The following is a 13,416-nucleotide window of genomic DNA, read 5'->3' as shown; positions in this document are numbered from 1 at the left end:
CGCCGCGTTAGTCCCGGCCGCGCAGCCGGCGCACGGCGGAAAAAGACGGACTCCACATCGTACATCACTTCCGGATTGGAAGGCGGGGCCGCGGGAGGTGGGTCCCGGGGCTTGGGAGTAGGGGTTGGGTTTGGACAGCTCACTTGTTTAAAACTTCTTTTCACGAATCCCTTCAGCGGTGCTGATTTACTTTCCCTGGCGCTGAGGGTCATGTCGTATTAAATACTGGTTATCTGGAGTTTCTTACGCAGTAAACAGTGAGTCCTAGAAGATCGAGAGGTGCACGGACCAAGCTTTCCACTTTGCGTATTGTTTAAAACGTGCAACTCATTCCCTCACTTATTAAGGATATGTAAACCAGTTTCTGAAGCGGCGGTGACGGTAGGGGCGGTTGAAGGGAAGAGAATTTTGAAAAACAGCCAATTTTCCTCTCGTTTTGAGTTACAAGCAACGAGGATTTTGCGAGCTTGGGAGGGAGGAGGAGTATGCCAAAGATAAAATACTGAGGGGCTTAAAAAATACCGCTAGTAATGAGTACCACTAATAACGAATGTATAGGGAGGGATTCTTTGTATTTCTAGATATGCCGTTTAATCGTAAAGCTTTGTGCTCCCCTTATTCCCTTTTCTGAGGCGAATAGACAGCTTGCCTAAGGTCACAAATTTTAAGGGGAAGAGATGGGGTCACCTCAGGGTATATGACTTGAAAAACTTTTGCGGGTTTAACAATCAGGCATTGTTGTCCTACTTAATAATAAGAGACCCCCAAAATAAAGACCCAAATAAAAACAACCAGACGCCATGTTTTCAATCTTTTTTTGAAGTTTGTAAACACCGAATGTAGACAAGATGTGAGGAAATGCTGTTAGAGTATCACATGTGTAACCTTCCCAATGGGTAATTTGACAGTATCAGAGGTTAAATGCTTTGATTTGGCAGTTTAATTACCGGGAAACTATCCAACAATTATTTTGTACCAGTAACCAGTGTTATATCCACAAAGGTATTTATTGTAGTTTTTTTCTTTTTTTGGTGGCAAGGAACAAAAAGAAGGAAGTATATATAAACGTGCTGGTATAGAAATATCTCCAAAATGTGAGTAAAAAAGGCAACTTTCTTAGATGTATATTTATATAGCTATACGTATCTGTCAAGACACAATAATTCAGTTTGTGTAAAAACAATTTGTGTGTACACGTGTGATAGAAAGTTCCTAGAGGATAAACAAGAATTATTAATGATTACTCCTGGTGAGTAGGGCTGGGGAGGAAAGTTTCTGAGAATCTTTACATTAAAAAAAAAAGTTAAAATATTTGGCAGTGCCCAGCAGTATATGGGATCTTAGTTCTCAGACCAAAGATCTCACCCAGGGAAACTTGCCTTAGGGGTTTTATCCACTGGACTGCCAAGGAAGTCACTGAGCATCTTTACTTTCTACTTTTAGCTTTCCTGTATTGTGCTGCTCCAGTATTTTCCAATGAATATATGTTATACCTTAATAATTAATTACAAATGAAAGTTGAGGAGCACTGTGACTAAACCTTTTGAGTTTAGGAGTGAATGCCTAGGAAAAAACATTACAGCACTTAAAAAGTACGAAGGGAGAGAAGACAACAGCTCCACTCACTTGTGACTTTTTATTATTTGAAAAACTTACAGTGACTTACCCTTATATATCATTGGCCAGAACTGGCTTAAATAAATTGTGATTCATTCCCTGGAGCTAGATGCATCACCACCCATGCAAAACCAGGCTTCCATTAGCAAAGCAAAAGAGCTTATGGCTCTTAGGGAGGCAATCACGTTGTCTTTCACAACACTAACCCTGTCTAGTGCTAGCCTTACTCTTGAGTGTCATTTCTTAACTTCCTCTACCCCCTGCCCAAGTTTCTCCTAGTATGCTCAATGGCCTTTCAGTTCCTCAAATATATCAATTTCTTTCCTGACTCCTGGCCTTCCACATGTGTTGTTCCCTTTGCTGGAGTATGTTTTCTTTTTAAAAGTCTTCTTAGTGGTCATGCTTTTCTTTTTAGATCTTAGATCAACTGTCATACCCTTAGGCTGACCTGTCCACTGGGTTGCAATTAGGTTCTTATTCCCTCTACCCTGTAACTTTTTATCTCACCCCTAACTTGGCATTTCCTCCCTAGTATTTGTCACACTGTTATTATCTTATCTGTAGTCATGTATTTATTTTCTTACCCAACTAGTGGCTCAGCTGATAAAGAATCTGCCTGGTTCGATTCCTGGGTTGGGAAGATCACTGGAGAAGGGATAGGCTACCTACTCCAATATTCTTGGGCTTCCCTGGTGGCTCAAGTGGTAAAGAATCTGCCTGCAATATGGGAGACCTGGGTTCAGTCTCTTGTTTGGGAAGATCCCCTGGAGAAGGGAAAGGCTACCCACTCCAGTATTCTGGCCTGGAGAATTCCATGGACTGTATAGTCCATGGGGTTGAGAAGAGTTGAACATGACTGAGCGACTTTCACTTTCACTTTGTGCCTGACTAGCAAGTGAGGTCCACAAGGGCATAGATTGTGTCTCATTCAGTCTTGTACCTCTGTTGTCTAGAATGGTACCTAGCACATAATAGGTACTCAATAATGTGTGCGGGATGGATAAATAGGGAACAAATGAATGGAAACAAGTATGAAAAGAAAAACAAGTATGAAAAGAAAGGTGTAGGATTACACACAGATAAAAGAGGGTAAAATGGGAATGGGAAGAATTATGTTTTGGTAGGAGAAGATAGGGTGGATATAAGTAGCCTCATCTTAGCCATGGCTGACTTTAGGGCCTAAATCTTGTGCCCAAGTACAGCAGATACTTTTTACAATTCTTGGAACTAAATCAGACTCTTTTCTGCTTTCTTGTATTGGATAATATAATTCCTTGGAAATTGCTTTTGGTCATAATTAGCCTGTTACTTCCATGGACATAGAACTAGCCAGATGAAACTCAAAGGAGCAAATTGATTTTTCCTGAATAGAAATTACTTTACAATGGAAAAATATAGATTATATATGTTGTCCAGAATGCCCAAGGGCAGTCCTGTGGAAGGTTTTGTATGGTATCATTAAGTAAGTATTGAGCCTACAAATGCCAGTCAGTCAAAGCAGAAGCCGAGAGTAATAGGAGTTTGACTCACGAACTCTGATAAAAGTTTGTGAAGTAGAGCTCGTGTAAGTTCAGATCCCAAATGACTTCAGGATTGTTAAAAGCTGTTCAGTTGCAATTTAGTTCCTTCCCTAGAAGCATTCCTGATTCTTGGGAGGAATTCTCAAGAAGTATGTATGCTTAAAGAAATACTCAGATTGCCAGCCTCTCTTTTGGCTGTTCAGGCAGAGACCATGGTTCTTTTTAACGCATTGCTTCTTTTTTAAATTACTTATAAAGTACTACACACCACAATAATTTTCTCATGTTATCTGAATTTGAGGTAAATAGATCCACCATGTTTTCTCTTTGAGTTTATGTAAGACTTCTGTTGGGCTTCCCTGGTGGCTCATTGGTAAAGAATCTGCCTGCCAGTGTAGGAGACACAGGTTTGATCCCTGAATTGGGAAGATCTCCCTGGAGAAGGAAATGGCAACCCACTCCCCAGTATTCTAGCCTGAGAAATGCCATGGACAGAGGAGCCTGGTGGGCTACAGTCCATGGGGTTGCAAAAGAGTCAGATAGATTTAGTGACCAACAGCAAGACTTCCGTTGAAGGGAATTCATAGTGATGCCACCAAGAATCCTCTTTTGATGGACTATTTTAAGACAATTAAAGTTACATAAAGATATGACTACTTTTCCTATTTAAGTATGTGTTAAAGATTTTTAAATTGTTACTATGAATATTTTTAAGTATACAAAAGTATAGAATTATAGTATATTCCTTATATCCATCACCAGGTTAACAATTATAAATATTTTGCTACATTTCCTTTATTCATTTTATTCATTTGTGGGAGTATTTGGAAACAAAGCCTTAAACATGAGATCTTTTCTGCTACATACTTTAATATTCATCTCTAAACAGTGTTGATATTTGGCGTCCATAAACAAAGGGACATTATCATACCTTTCAAAATTAATTTTGATTAATTAATTAATTGCTTGGTATTATAGCCATAATCAAATTTCCCCAAAAGTGTTAAATATTCTATTTAAGTTGATTTGTCTAAACAGTGTTCCAGCAGAGCCCACATATTGCATTTTGTTGCCAGAGCTTGTATCTTTTAATCTAGAACATTTCTCCTCCCCACTTACTTTTTTTTTTTTTAATGTCATTGACTTGTTGCAGGTTAACTGGGTTAGTTGTCTTATGGGATGTTTCACATTCTAGATACGTGTGTTTGCTTTCTTGTGATGTCATTAACATGTTTCTCTAACCTCTATGAAGTGAAGTTAGCTCTAGAGCAACACTGCTCAGTAGAAGTTTCTGTGATTATAGGAATATTCTACTTGCACTATCCAGTACAGTAGCCACTCGCCATTGTGGCTATTGAGCACTTTAGAAGGGACTAGTGTGAGTAACGGAGACGGCAATGGCACCCCACTCCAGTACTCTTGCCTAGAAAATCCCGTGGACAGAGGAGCCTGGTAGGCTGCGGTCCATGGGGTTGCTAAGAGTCGGACACCACTGAGCGACTTCACTTTCACTTTTCACTTTCATGCATTGGAGAAGGAAATGGAAACCCACTCCAGTGTTCTTGCCTGGAGAATCCCAGGGACGGGGGAGCCTGATGGGCTGCCATCTATGGGGTCACACAGAGTCGGGCACAACTGAAGCACTTAGCAGCAGCAGCAGCAGCAGTGTGAGTAAGGAACTGAATTTTAATTTTTATTTAGTTTTAGTTAATTTAAATTTAAATATCCATATGTGGCTACCTTACTAGGTCCTGCAGCTCTGGAGTCTCAATTGTATTCAGCTTCACCTTTCTTGTCAAAAGTGCTTCCTATGAATCACATAGGAAGAAGACATGTGATGTCACCTTTAATGAGGTTAAGATTGATCATTGGGTTCATATGGTGACAGCCTTATTGCTCTAATATGACGTTCCCCTAAAGGATGTGATTTTAAGATTTTTATAATATATGTATATATAAGCTTCATCTTTATGCAGTTTATGAGAACCAAGGAAAGAGCCCAACATAGCTCATTGAACTCTTTTATATAATTTATAGTAAAAACCAGAAAGGTAAACTTTTCTCATGTATGTATCAGACTGTAAGAATCTGTTAAAAAAACATTTCAGAGAAATTCCTTGAAGAAGGAGAAACATTAAAAAAAAAAAATTAGTTCCTGAGTCTTGAAACTGGGCCTGCACTTAAAAAAAAAAATCAGTAATCTGGCATTGTGTTACTGCTGAAATAATCCAGATTGTTTTAGGTACTTGAGTTTCCTTCCCTCCCCCACCCCCTGCCTTGAAGGCATTTCTCACAAATCCTAATGAACAACTCACTTTGGAAACTCAATTTATTGGAATTATTCATATTGGCTAATGAAGAATTCACTGGCACAAAAGATTCTGGAGTCTAACAAACGTGTCTGAATCTAGACATAAACTAATGGCCTAGGAGAGGACATTAAAGATCTTTCTCACTTTTTATTGAATATACTGACCTTGTAGAGACAACTGGCTCTAATAAGTGGGCATGAATGTGATGGAGAGAAGAGCTCCACTTTCCTTATCTGCCACTTGTCAGATAATATGGGTGGCCCAATGACAATTACAGGGTCTTTTCTAGAAAATGCACCTATGCATGTACATAAAAAGTTGCTTATCATTTCAGGGGCTTTAGAATTCCTGAGACAGCCAGGGATCACAGGGTAAGATACCCTGGAAGCAAAAGCAGACACACTTGCATGTGTATTCTCACAGCATGCGGTATACAAGATGGAGCCCCAGTGCTGAAGAAGCCAGCTCCTGGTCCTTCCTATTATCCCATATTTATCCTTTCTGTTTTTTTATATTTTCTACTTGTTTATTTATTTATTATGGCTGTGCTGGGTCTTTGTTGCTGCCTGGGCTTTTCTCTAGTTGTGGTAAGTAGGGGCTACTGTTTCAGGGTGTGGGCTTCTCACTGCAGTAGGTTCTTTTGTTGCAGAGCACAAGCTCTGGAGTACGCAGGCTTCAGTAGTTGCAGGTCCCGGGCTCTAGAGCACAGGCTCAGTAATTGTGGCACATGGGCTTATTAATTGCTCCATGGCATGCGGGATCTTCCCTGACCAGGGGTTGAACCCCTGTCTCCTGCTTTGGCAGGCGGATTCTTTACCATTGATCCACCAGGGAGGCCCCTCTACTTGTTTTAATTTGCTTTCCTTTTCAGACTAGATAATGGAAATATTTTACAAAATTATTTGAAAAGTACCTAAGGCTGTTCCCCTGATGCTGGGAGGGATTGGGAACATGAGGAGAAGGGGACGACAGAGGATGATATGGCTGGATGATATCACCGACTCGATGGACATGAATTTGAGTAAACTCCGGGAGTTGGTGATGGACAGGGAGGCCTGGCGTGCTGTGATTCATGGGGTCACAAAGAGTCGGACACAACTGAGCGACTGAACTGAACTGAACTGAAGGCTATTCAATGAAAAGTGAGCTTTCTATCTCTCTACTCTAGGTTCTTTCCCAGAGACAACCACCGTTAGTAGTTTCTAGATTTTCCTTTCAGAAATATTCTTAGAACATATGTACACATCATATTCTCTATGTCTTCAAAATGGCAGCACACTTTACACATTTTTGTTCCGTGCTTTTTTTTTTCCCTCTCAGTCCTGTATGTTAGAGGTTTTACTGCTGGGACTTGCAGCTTTGCTTTATTCTTTGCCTGTGTTGCATACTGTTCCATCTTGACACTTAACCATCAGTCAGTTCAGTCGCTCAGTCATGTCCGACTCTTTGCGACCTCATGAACCGCAGCATGCCAGGCCTCCCTGTCCATCACCAACTCCCGGAGTTTACCCAAACTCATGTTCATTGAGTCAGTGATGCCATCCAACCATCTCATCCTTTGTTGTCCCCTTCTCCTCCTGCCCTCAATCTTTCCCAGCATCAGGGTGTTTTCTAATGAGTCAGCTCTTTGCATCAGGTGGCCAAAGTATTGGAGTTTCAGTTTCAACAGCAGTCCTTCCAGTGAACACCCAGGACTGATCTCCTTTAGGATGGACTGGTTGGGTCTCCTTGCAGTCCAAGGGACTCTCAAGAGTCTTCTCCAACACCACATTTCAAAAGCATCAATTCTTCAGCACTCAGCTTTCTTTATAGTCCAACTCTTACATCCATACATGATCACTGGAAAAACCATAGTCCTGACTAGATGGACCTTTGTTGGCAAAGTAATGTCTCTGCTTTTTAATATGCTGTCTAGGTTGGTCATAACTTTCCTTCCAAGGAGTAAGCGTCTTTTAATTTCAAGGCTGCAATCATCATCTTCAGTGATTTTGGAGCCCCCCAAAATAAAGTCAGCCACTATTTCCACTGTTTCCCCAATATTTGCCATGAAATGATGGGACTGGATGCCATGATCTTAGTTTCTGAATGTTGAGCTTTAAGCCAACTTTTTCACTCTCCTCCCACTTTCATCAAGAGGCTCTTTAGTTCTTCTTCACTTTCTGCCGTAAGAGTGGTATCATCTGCATATCTGAGGTTATTGATATTTCTCCCGGCAATCTTGATTCTAGCTTGTGTTTCCTCCAGCCCAGCGTTTCTCATGATGTACTCTGCATATAAGTTAAATAAGCAGGGTGACAATATACAGCCTTGCTGCACTCCTTTTCCTATTTGGAACCAGTCTGTTGTTCCATGTCCAGTTCTAACTGTTGCTTCCTGACCTGCATACAGGTTTCTCAAGAGGCAGGTCAGGTGGTCTGGTATGCCCATCTCTTTCAGAATTTTCCACAGTTTATTGTGATACACAGAGTTGAAGGCTTTGGCATAGTCAATAAAGCAGAAATAGATGTTTTTCTGGAACTCTTGGTTTTTCGATGATCCAGTGGATGTTGGCAATTTGATCTCTAGTTCCTCTGCCTTTTCTAAAACCAGCTTGAACATCTGGAAGTTCACAGTTCACATACTGTTGAAGCCTGGCTTGGAGAATTTTGAGCATTACTTTACTAGCGTGTGAGATGAGTGCAATTGTGCGATAGTTTGAGCATTCTTTGGGATTCCCTTTCTTTGGGACTGGAATGAAAACTGACCTTTTCCAGTCCTGTGGCCACTGCTGAGTTTTCCAAATTTGCTGGCATATTGAGTGCAGCAATATCTGCACACAGCATCATCTTTTAGGATTTGAAATAGCTCAACTGGAATTCCATCATATCCACTAGCTTTGTTCGTAGTGATGCTTTCTAACACCCACTTGACTTCACATTCCAAGATGTCTGGCTCTAGGTGAGTGATCACACCATTGTGATTATATGGGTCGTGAAGATCTTTTTTGTACAGTTCTTCTGTGTATTCCTGCCACTTCTTAATATCTTCTGCTTCTGTTAGGTCCATACCATTTCTGTCCTTTATCGAACCCATCTTTGCGTGAAATGTTCCTTTGATATCTCTAATTTTCTTGAAGAGATCTCTAGTCTTTCCCATTCTGTTGTTTTCCTCTATTTCTTTGCATTGATCACTGAGGAAGGCTTTCTTATCTCTCCTTGCTATTCTTTGGAACTCTGCATTCAAATGGATATATCTTTCCTTTTCTCCTTTGCTTTTTGCTTCTCTTCTTTTCACAGCTATTTGTAAGACCTCCTCAGACAGCCGTTTTACTTTTTTGCATTTCTTTTCCATGGGGATGGTCTTGATCCCTGTCTCCTGTATAATGTCACAAACCTCCATCCATAGTTCATCATGCACTCTGTCTAACAGATCTAGTCCCTTAAATCTATTTCTCATTTCCACTGTGTAATCATAAGTTATTTGATTTAGATCATAACTGAATGGTCTAGTGGTTTTCCCTACTTTCTTCAATTTAAGTCTGAATTTGGCAATAAGGAGTTCATGATCTGAGCCACAGTCAGCTCCCGGTCTTGTTTTTGCTGACTGTATAGAGCTTCTCCATCTTTGGCTGCAAAGAATATCATCAGTCTGATTTCAGTACTGACCATCTGGTGATGTCTATGTGTAGAGTCTTCTCTTGTGTTGTTGGAAGAGGGTGTTTGCTATGACCAGTGTGTTCTCTTGGCAAAACTCTTATTAGCCTTTGCTCTGTTTCATTCTGTACTCCAAGGCCAAATTTGCCTGTTACTCCAGGTGTTTCTTGACTTCCTACTTTTGCATTCCAGACCCCTATAATGAAAAAGACATCTTTTTTGGGTGTTAGTTCTAAAAGGTCTTGTAGGGAAAAAAAAAAGGTCTTGTAGGTCTTCATAGAACTGTTCCAACTTCAGCTTCTTCAGCATTACTGGTTGGGGCATAGACTTGGATTACCGTGATATTGACTGGTTTGCCTTGAAAATGAACAGAGATCATTCTGTCATTTTTGAGATTGCATCCAATTACTGCATTTCAGGCTCTTTTGTTGACTATGAAGGCTACTCCATTTCTTCTAAGGGATTCTTGCCCACAGTAGTAGATATAAAGGTCATCTGAGTTAAATTCACCCATTCCAGTCCATCTTAGTTTGCTGATTCCTAGAATGTTGACATTCACTCTTGCCATCTCCTATTTGACCATTTCCAATTTGCCTTGACTCATGAACCTAACATTCCAGGTTCCTATGCAATATTGCTCTTTACAGCATCAGACCTTGCTTCTATTGCCAGTCACATCCATAGCTGGGGGTTGTTTTTGCTTTAGCTCCATCTCTTCATTCTTTCTGGAGTTATTTCTCCAGTAGCATATTGAGCACCTATTAACCTTGAGAGTTCATCTTTCAGTATCATATATTTTGCTTTTCATACTGCTCGTGGGATTATCAAGGCAAGAATATTGAAGTGGTTTGCGATTCCCTCCTCCCTGTAAGACCTCTCCACCATGACCCATTGGTCTGGGTGGGCCTACATGGCATGGCTTAGTTTCATTGTGTTGGACAAGGCTGTGGTCCATGTGATCAGATTGGCTAGTTGTCTGTGATTGTGGCTTCAGTCTGTCTGCCCTCTGATGCCTTCTTTCAGCGCCTACCATCTTACTTGGGTTTCTCTTACCTTGGACGTGGGATTTCTCTTCACGGCTGCTCTAGCAAGCTGCTGCTCCAGACCTTGGACATGCGGTATCTCCTCGTGGCCACCACTCCTGAATTTGGATGTGGGCTATCTCTTCTCAGCCGCCGCTCATGACCTTGGATGTGGGGTGCCTCCTCTCGGCAGCTCCTGTGCTGTGCCGCCGCCGCTGAGGCTTAACCACAGTTGATTTAATTGACCATACTTAATGAACCTCTGTATGGTTTCCTGTATTTTTTAACTACAAGTAGTGTTACAGCGTATGTTTTTGTATACTTGTGAAAGTATACCCATATATATATGTATTCTTATTAATATCAGTAGAATTCCTGAGTCAAAAAATTTTGATAGATATTAACAAATTGCTTTCCAGAGAAGTTATATGTGATAGAATAATGGCCCCACAGATATCCATGTCCTAATCCCTGGAACCTGGGAATATTATTACCTTCTATGACAGATCAACTTGCAGATGGAATTAAGATTTCTAATACACTGACCTCAAAATTGGGAAATTGACCTGGATTATATAGTGGGTCCTGTATTGTTGCAAAGGTCACTAAAAGTGGAACCAGAAAGATAGTAGGATGAAAAGGACTTGGTTCAATGTTGCTCATTTTGAAGATGAAGGAAGGGAGCTATGAGTCAAGTAATGAAGGCAGCCCCCTTGAAAAGGCAAGGAATGAAGCCCTCACATTTTGCTTTTAAAGCTCTGTGTTGGATTTCTGACGCACGAAATGAAAAGGTATACATTTTTCTTGTTTTAAGTCATGAAGCTGTGGTGGTTTGTTTTAGTAGTCATAGGAAATTAATACACTTTATGTATTTACACTCCTATAACAACATATGAATGTATTTTCACACATTCCTGCCACTAGTAGTTCCCTTTTTAAAAAAACGGTTTCCTTCCCTCATATTAATTCTCCTTCCTACATTATTTGAAAAGAAATATTTACAATTTAGTGTCTTGTAGTTAAATTATTTTAGATAAAAGGAAAATCTCAGCTATAATTCTCTCTCATACTTTTCTTCTTTGCTCATTGAAATGAACTCTTTGGAAAATTCCCCTCTGGGGCATGCACCATTTTCTTGGCAGTGGCCACGATGTGAGTAGGATGTATTTATTACTGATGTGTCATTTCTGCAATGCTGTTTAACTGCTGACCAGAATGCACTGCAGAAACACTCTGGGAATAACAGTTGTTCAGTTCTGCCACCTACACAGGTGCCTGCGCAGCTAGTAAAGCCAGTCTCTGTAAGTGGTGACAGTCCAGTGGTTTTGCTTGGTCTCCAAGTAGAGGTGGCCATGTGTGCCAGAGGCATTGTGTATGGAGCAACTTATGCACATCTCTGGCAGCTGAGTGCCTCAAGTAACTGTGGTGGGGAAAATGAACAGAGTCAAATATTTCCTATCAATTCATGAAATACCCCTGTAGCAGATTAGCACAGGTAGCTGTGCTCGGTCCTTTCCCATTTTGCGTCTTTAGTTTGCACTGTAGTGGTGGGCCCTCCTGTTATGCATATACTTTAAACCCTATAGACTGGCTTGACCATCTCTGTACTTAACATCTGATCAGGATAATTATTGAGCATCTACTATGTTAGGTATTTAGGATATAAACTTAGCCATGCAGAGCTGACAGTTCACAGAGACAAACAGTAATCAATAATTACAGGAACAAATGAAAACTGCTATTGTTGCAGTTTCCAGAAAGAGAATACACACACACACACACACACACACACACACACACACGGTGGTTTAGTTGATAAGTTGTGTCCATCTCTTGAGACCCTCTGGACTGTAGCCTGCCAGGCTCCTCTGTCCATGGGATTCTCCAGGCAAGAATACTGGAGTGGGTTGCCATTTCCTTATAAACACACACACACACACACACACACAAAGGAAGAGCAAACTCCAAAAGATTGGGAACGACAGGGTAGCCTAGTGTGCTGCAGTCCATGGGGTTGCAAAGATTCGGACATGAATTAGAAACTGAGAAACAAAAACATATATGTGTATATGTGTATATATATATATACATGTTTACATATATATACACACACATACACACATACATAGATACATATATGTGTAATATGTATTACATGTAGTATGTGTAATATGTATTACATATATATATATATATATATATATATATATATGTAATAGATTCCACCTTGTCTGGGAGAACATAAGAGAAGCTTGGTTGGGTGGGATATGTAAATCTGTGTACATTTGGTAATCCATTCCTACATTGGATGATACCCTCGGTAAAGAATATAGAGTGAGGAAAAGAAAGAAACAGAAACACTGCTTTGCCAGGGAGAGAAGGATGAATAGAGACAGAGGAAAAATGGCCACAGAGTTGGAGGGGAACCAGAAAAGGGCTGTGTCTTAGGAGCCAAGCAAGGAGATTTCAGTTTTATTAAAGAGAGTCCAGTTACGGGAGAAGAGTCCAGTTAAGGGCTAGGAAGAGCATAGAATGGGACATTGTGTCTCGGGATCAATAGATTGTTGCAAGGGCAGTGACATAGTAGGGCACACCTGGATTCAAGGGTGGCTCCTTCCCTTCAACTGTGTGATGTTGGACAAATGGCTGTTTGGCCTCAGATTCTGCATCTGTAAATAAGGATAATATCTCCTTCAAAACGTTATTGTGGGGGTGAATTTAATTACCATATGCAACCCTAGCATTTTGCAGGTTCTCAAGAAAGATTGATTCCTCCCTTCTATTTTGTCTAGCCATGTACATATTTAATATTCAGGTTTTGTTTGTCAGTTCTCCTTGATATCTTTTTTTTTTTTCAACAACTGCTGGGTAGCCCCCTCCCGACAGTCCTTGATATCTTAGCATTGGTGTTGAAGATGCACTTGTGAGGGTCAGGGCAGGTCCTGTTCCTGTATATAACTTCGTTAGTGAGGGCGCTAGCAAGCTGTTGTGAGCTGACAAATCAGTGCTCTAGATATTGTAAGTACCCACTGGTGTGCCTCTCCATATGCAGACAGACAGATCATTGAGCACTGGATATGGACATAATACATCTTCGTTCATCATAATGAGTTTTTCCCTAGGGAAAGGCATTCTGGTTGCCAAAATGAATACTTAATTCTTGTCTCAGGTTATCTTTATACACTCAAATTTCTACTATTTGTATAAATCTCTAATGCAAAATATTAGTAATAAATGACTAAATTCCAATACATTTTGTTGTTTGCTTTTTGGAGAGAGTATTGATCCTCCCAGATTTTTTGATTAGCTAGAA

General features: G+C 40.5%; 1 protein-coding gene across 5 annotated transcripts in view; it reads left to right on the top strand.

Annotated features, from left to right (window-relative positions):
• The first annotated feature begins 3 nt into the window (after positions 1-3).
• SPATA6L (spermatogenesis associated 6 like) overlaps positions 4-13,416 on the top strand; it is a 76,579-nt gene continuing 63,166 nt past the window's right edge. For 2 of the 5 annotated variants that reach the window (XM_070480436.1, XM_070480434.1), the window contains exons 1-2: positions 4-97; positions 1,040-1,094. The gene's annotated coding sequence lies outside the window, so the exon portion shown is untranslated. Of the gene's footprint in view, positions 98-279; positions 382-1,039; positions 1,095-13,416 lie in introns of those variants that run through there. The other 3 variants (XM_020875107.2, XM_020875101.2, XM_070480435.1) reach the window with 2 other exon arrangements.

This window comes from Odocoileus virginianus, chromosome 18 (assembly GCF_023699985.2).
Source record: "Odocoileus virginianus isolate 20LAN1187 ecotype Illinois chromosome 18, Ovbor_1.2, whole genome shotgun sequence".
Taxonomy (NCBI): domain Eukaryota; kingdom Metazoa; phylum Chordata; class Mammalia; order Artiodactyla; family Cervidae; genus Odocoileus; species Odocoileus virginianus.
This window is presented reverse-complemented; position numbering and strand designations above follow the sequence as displayed.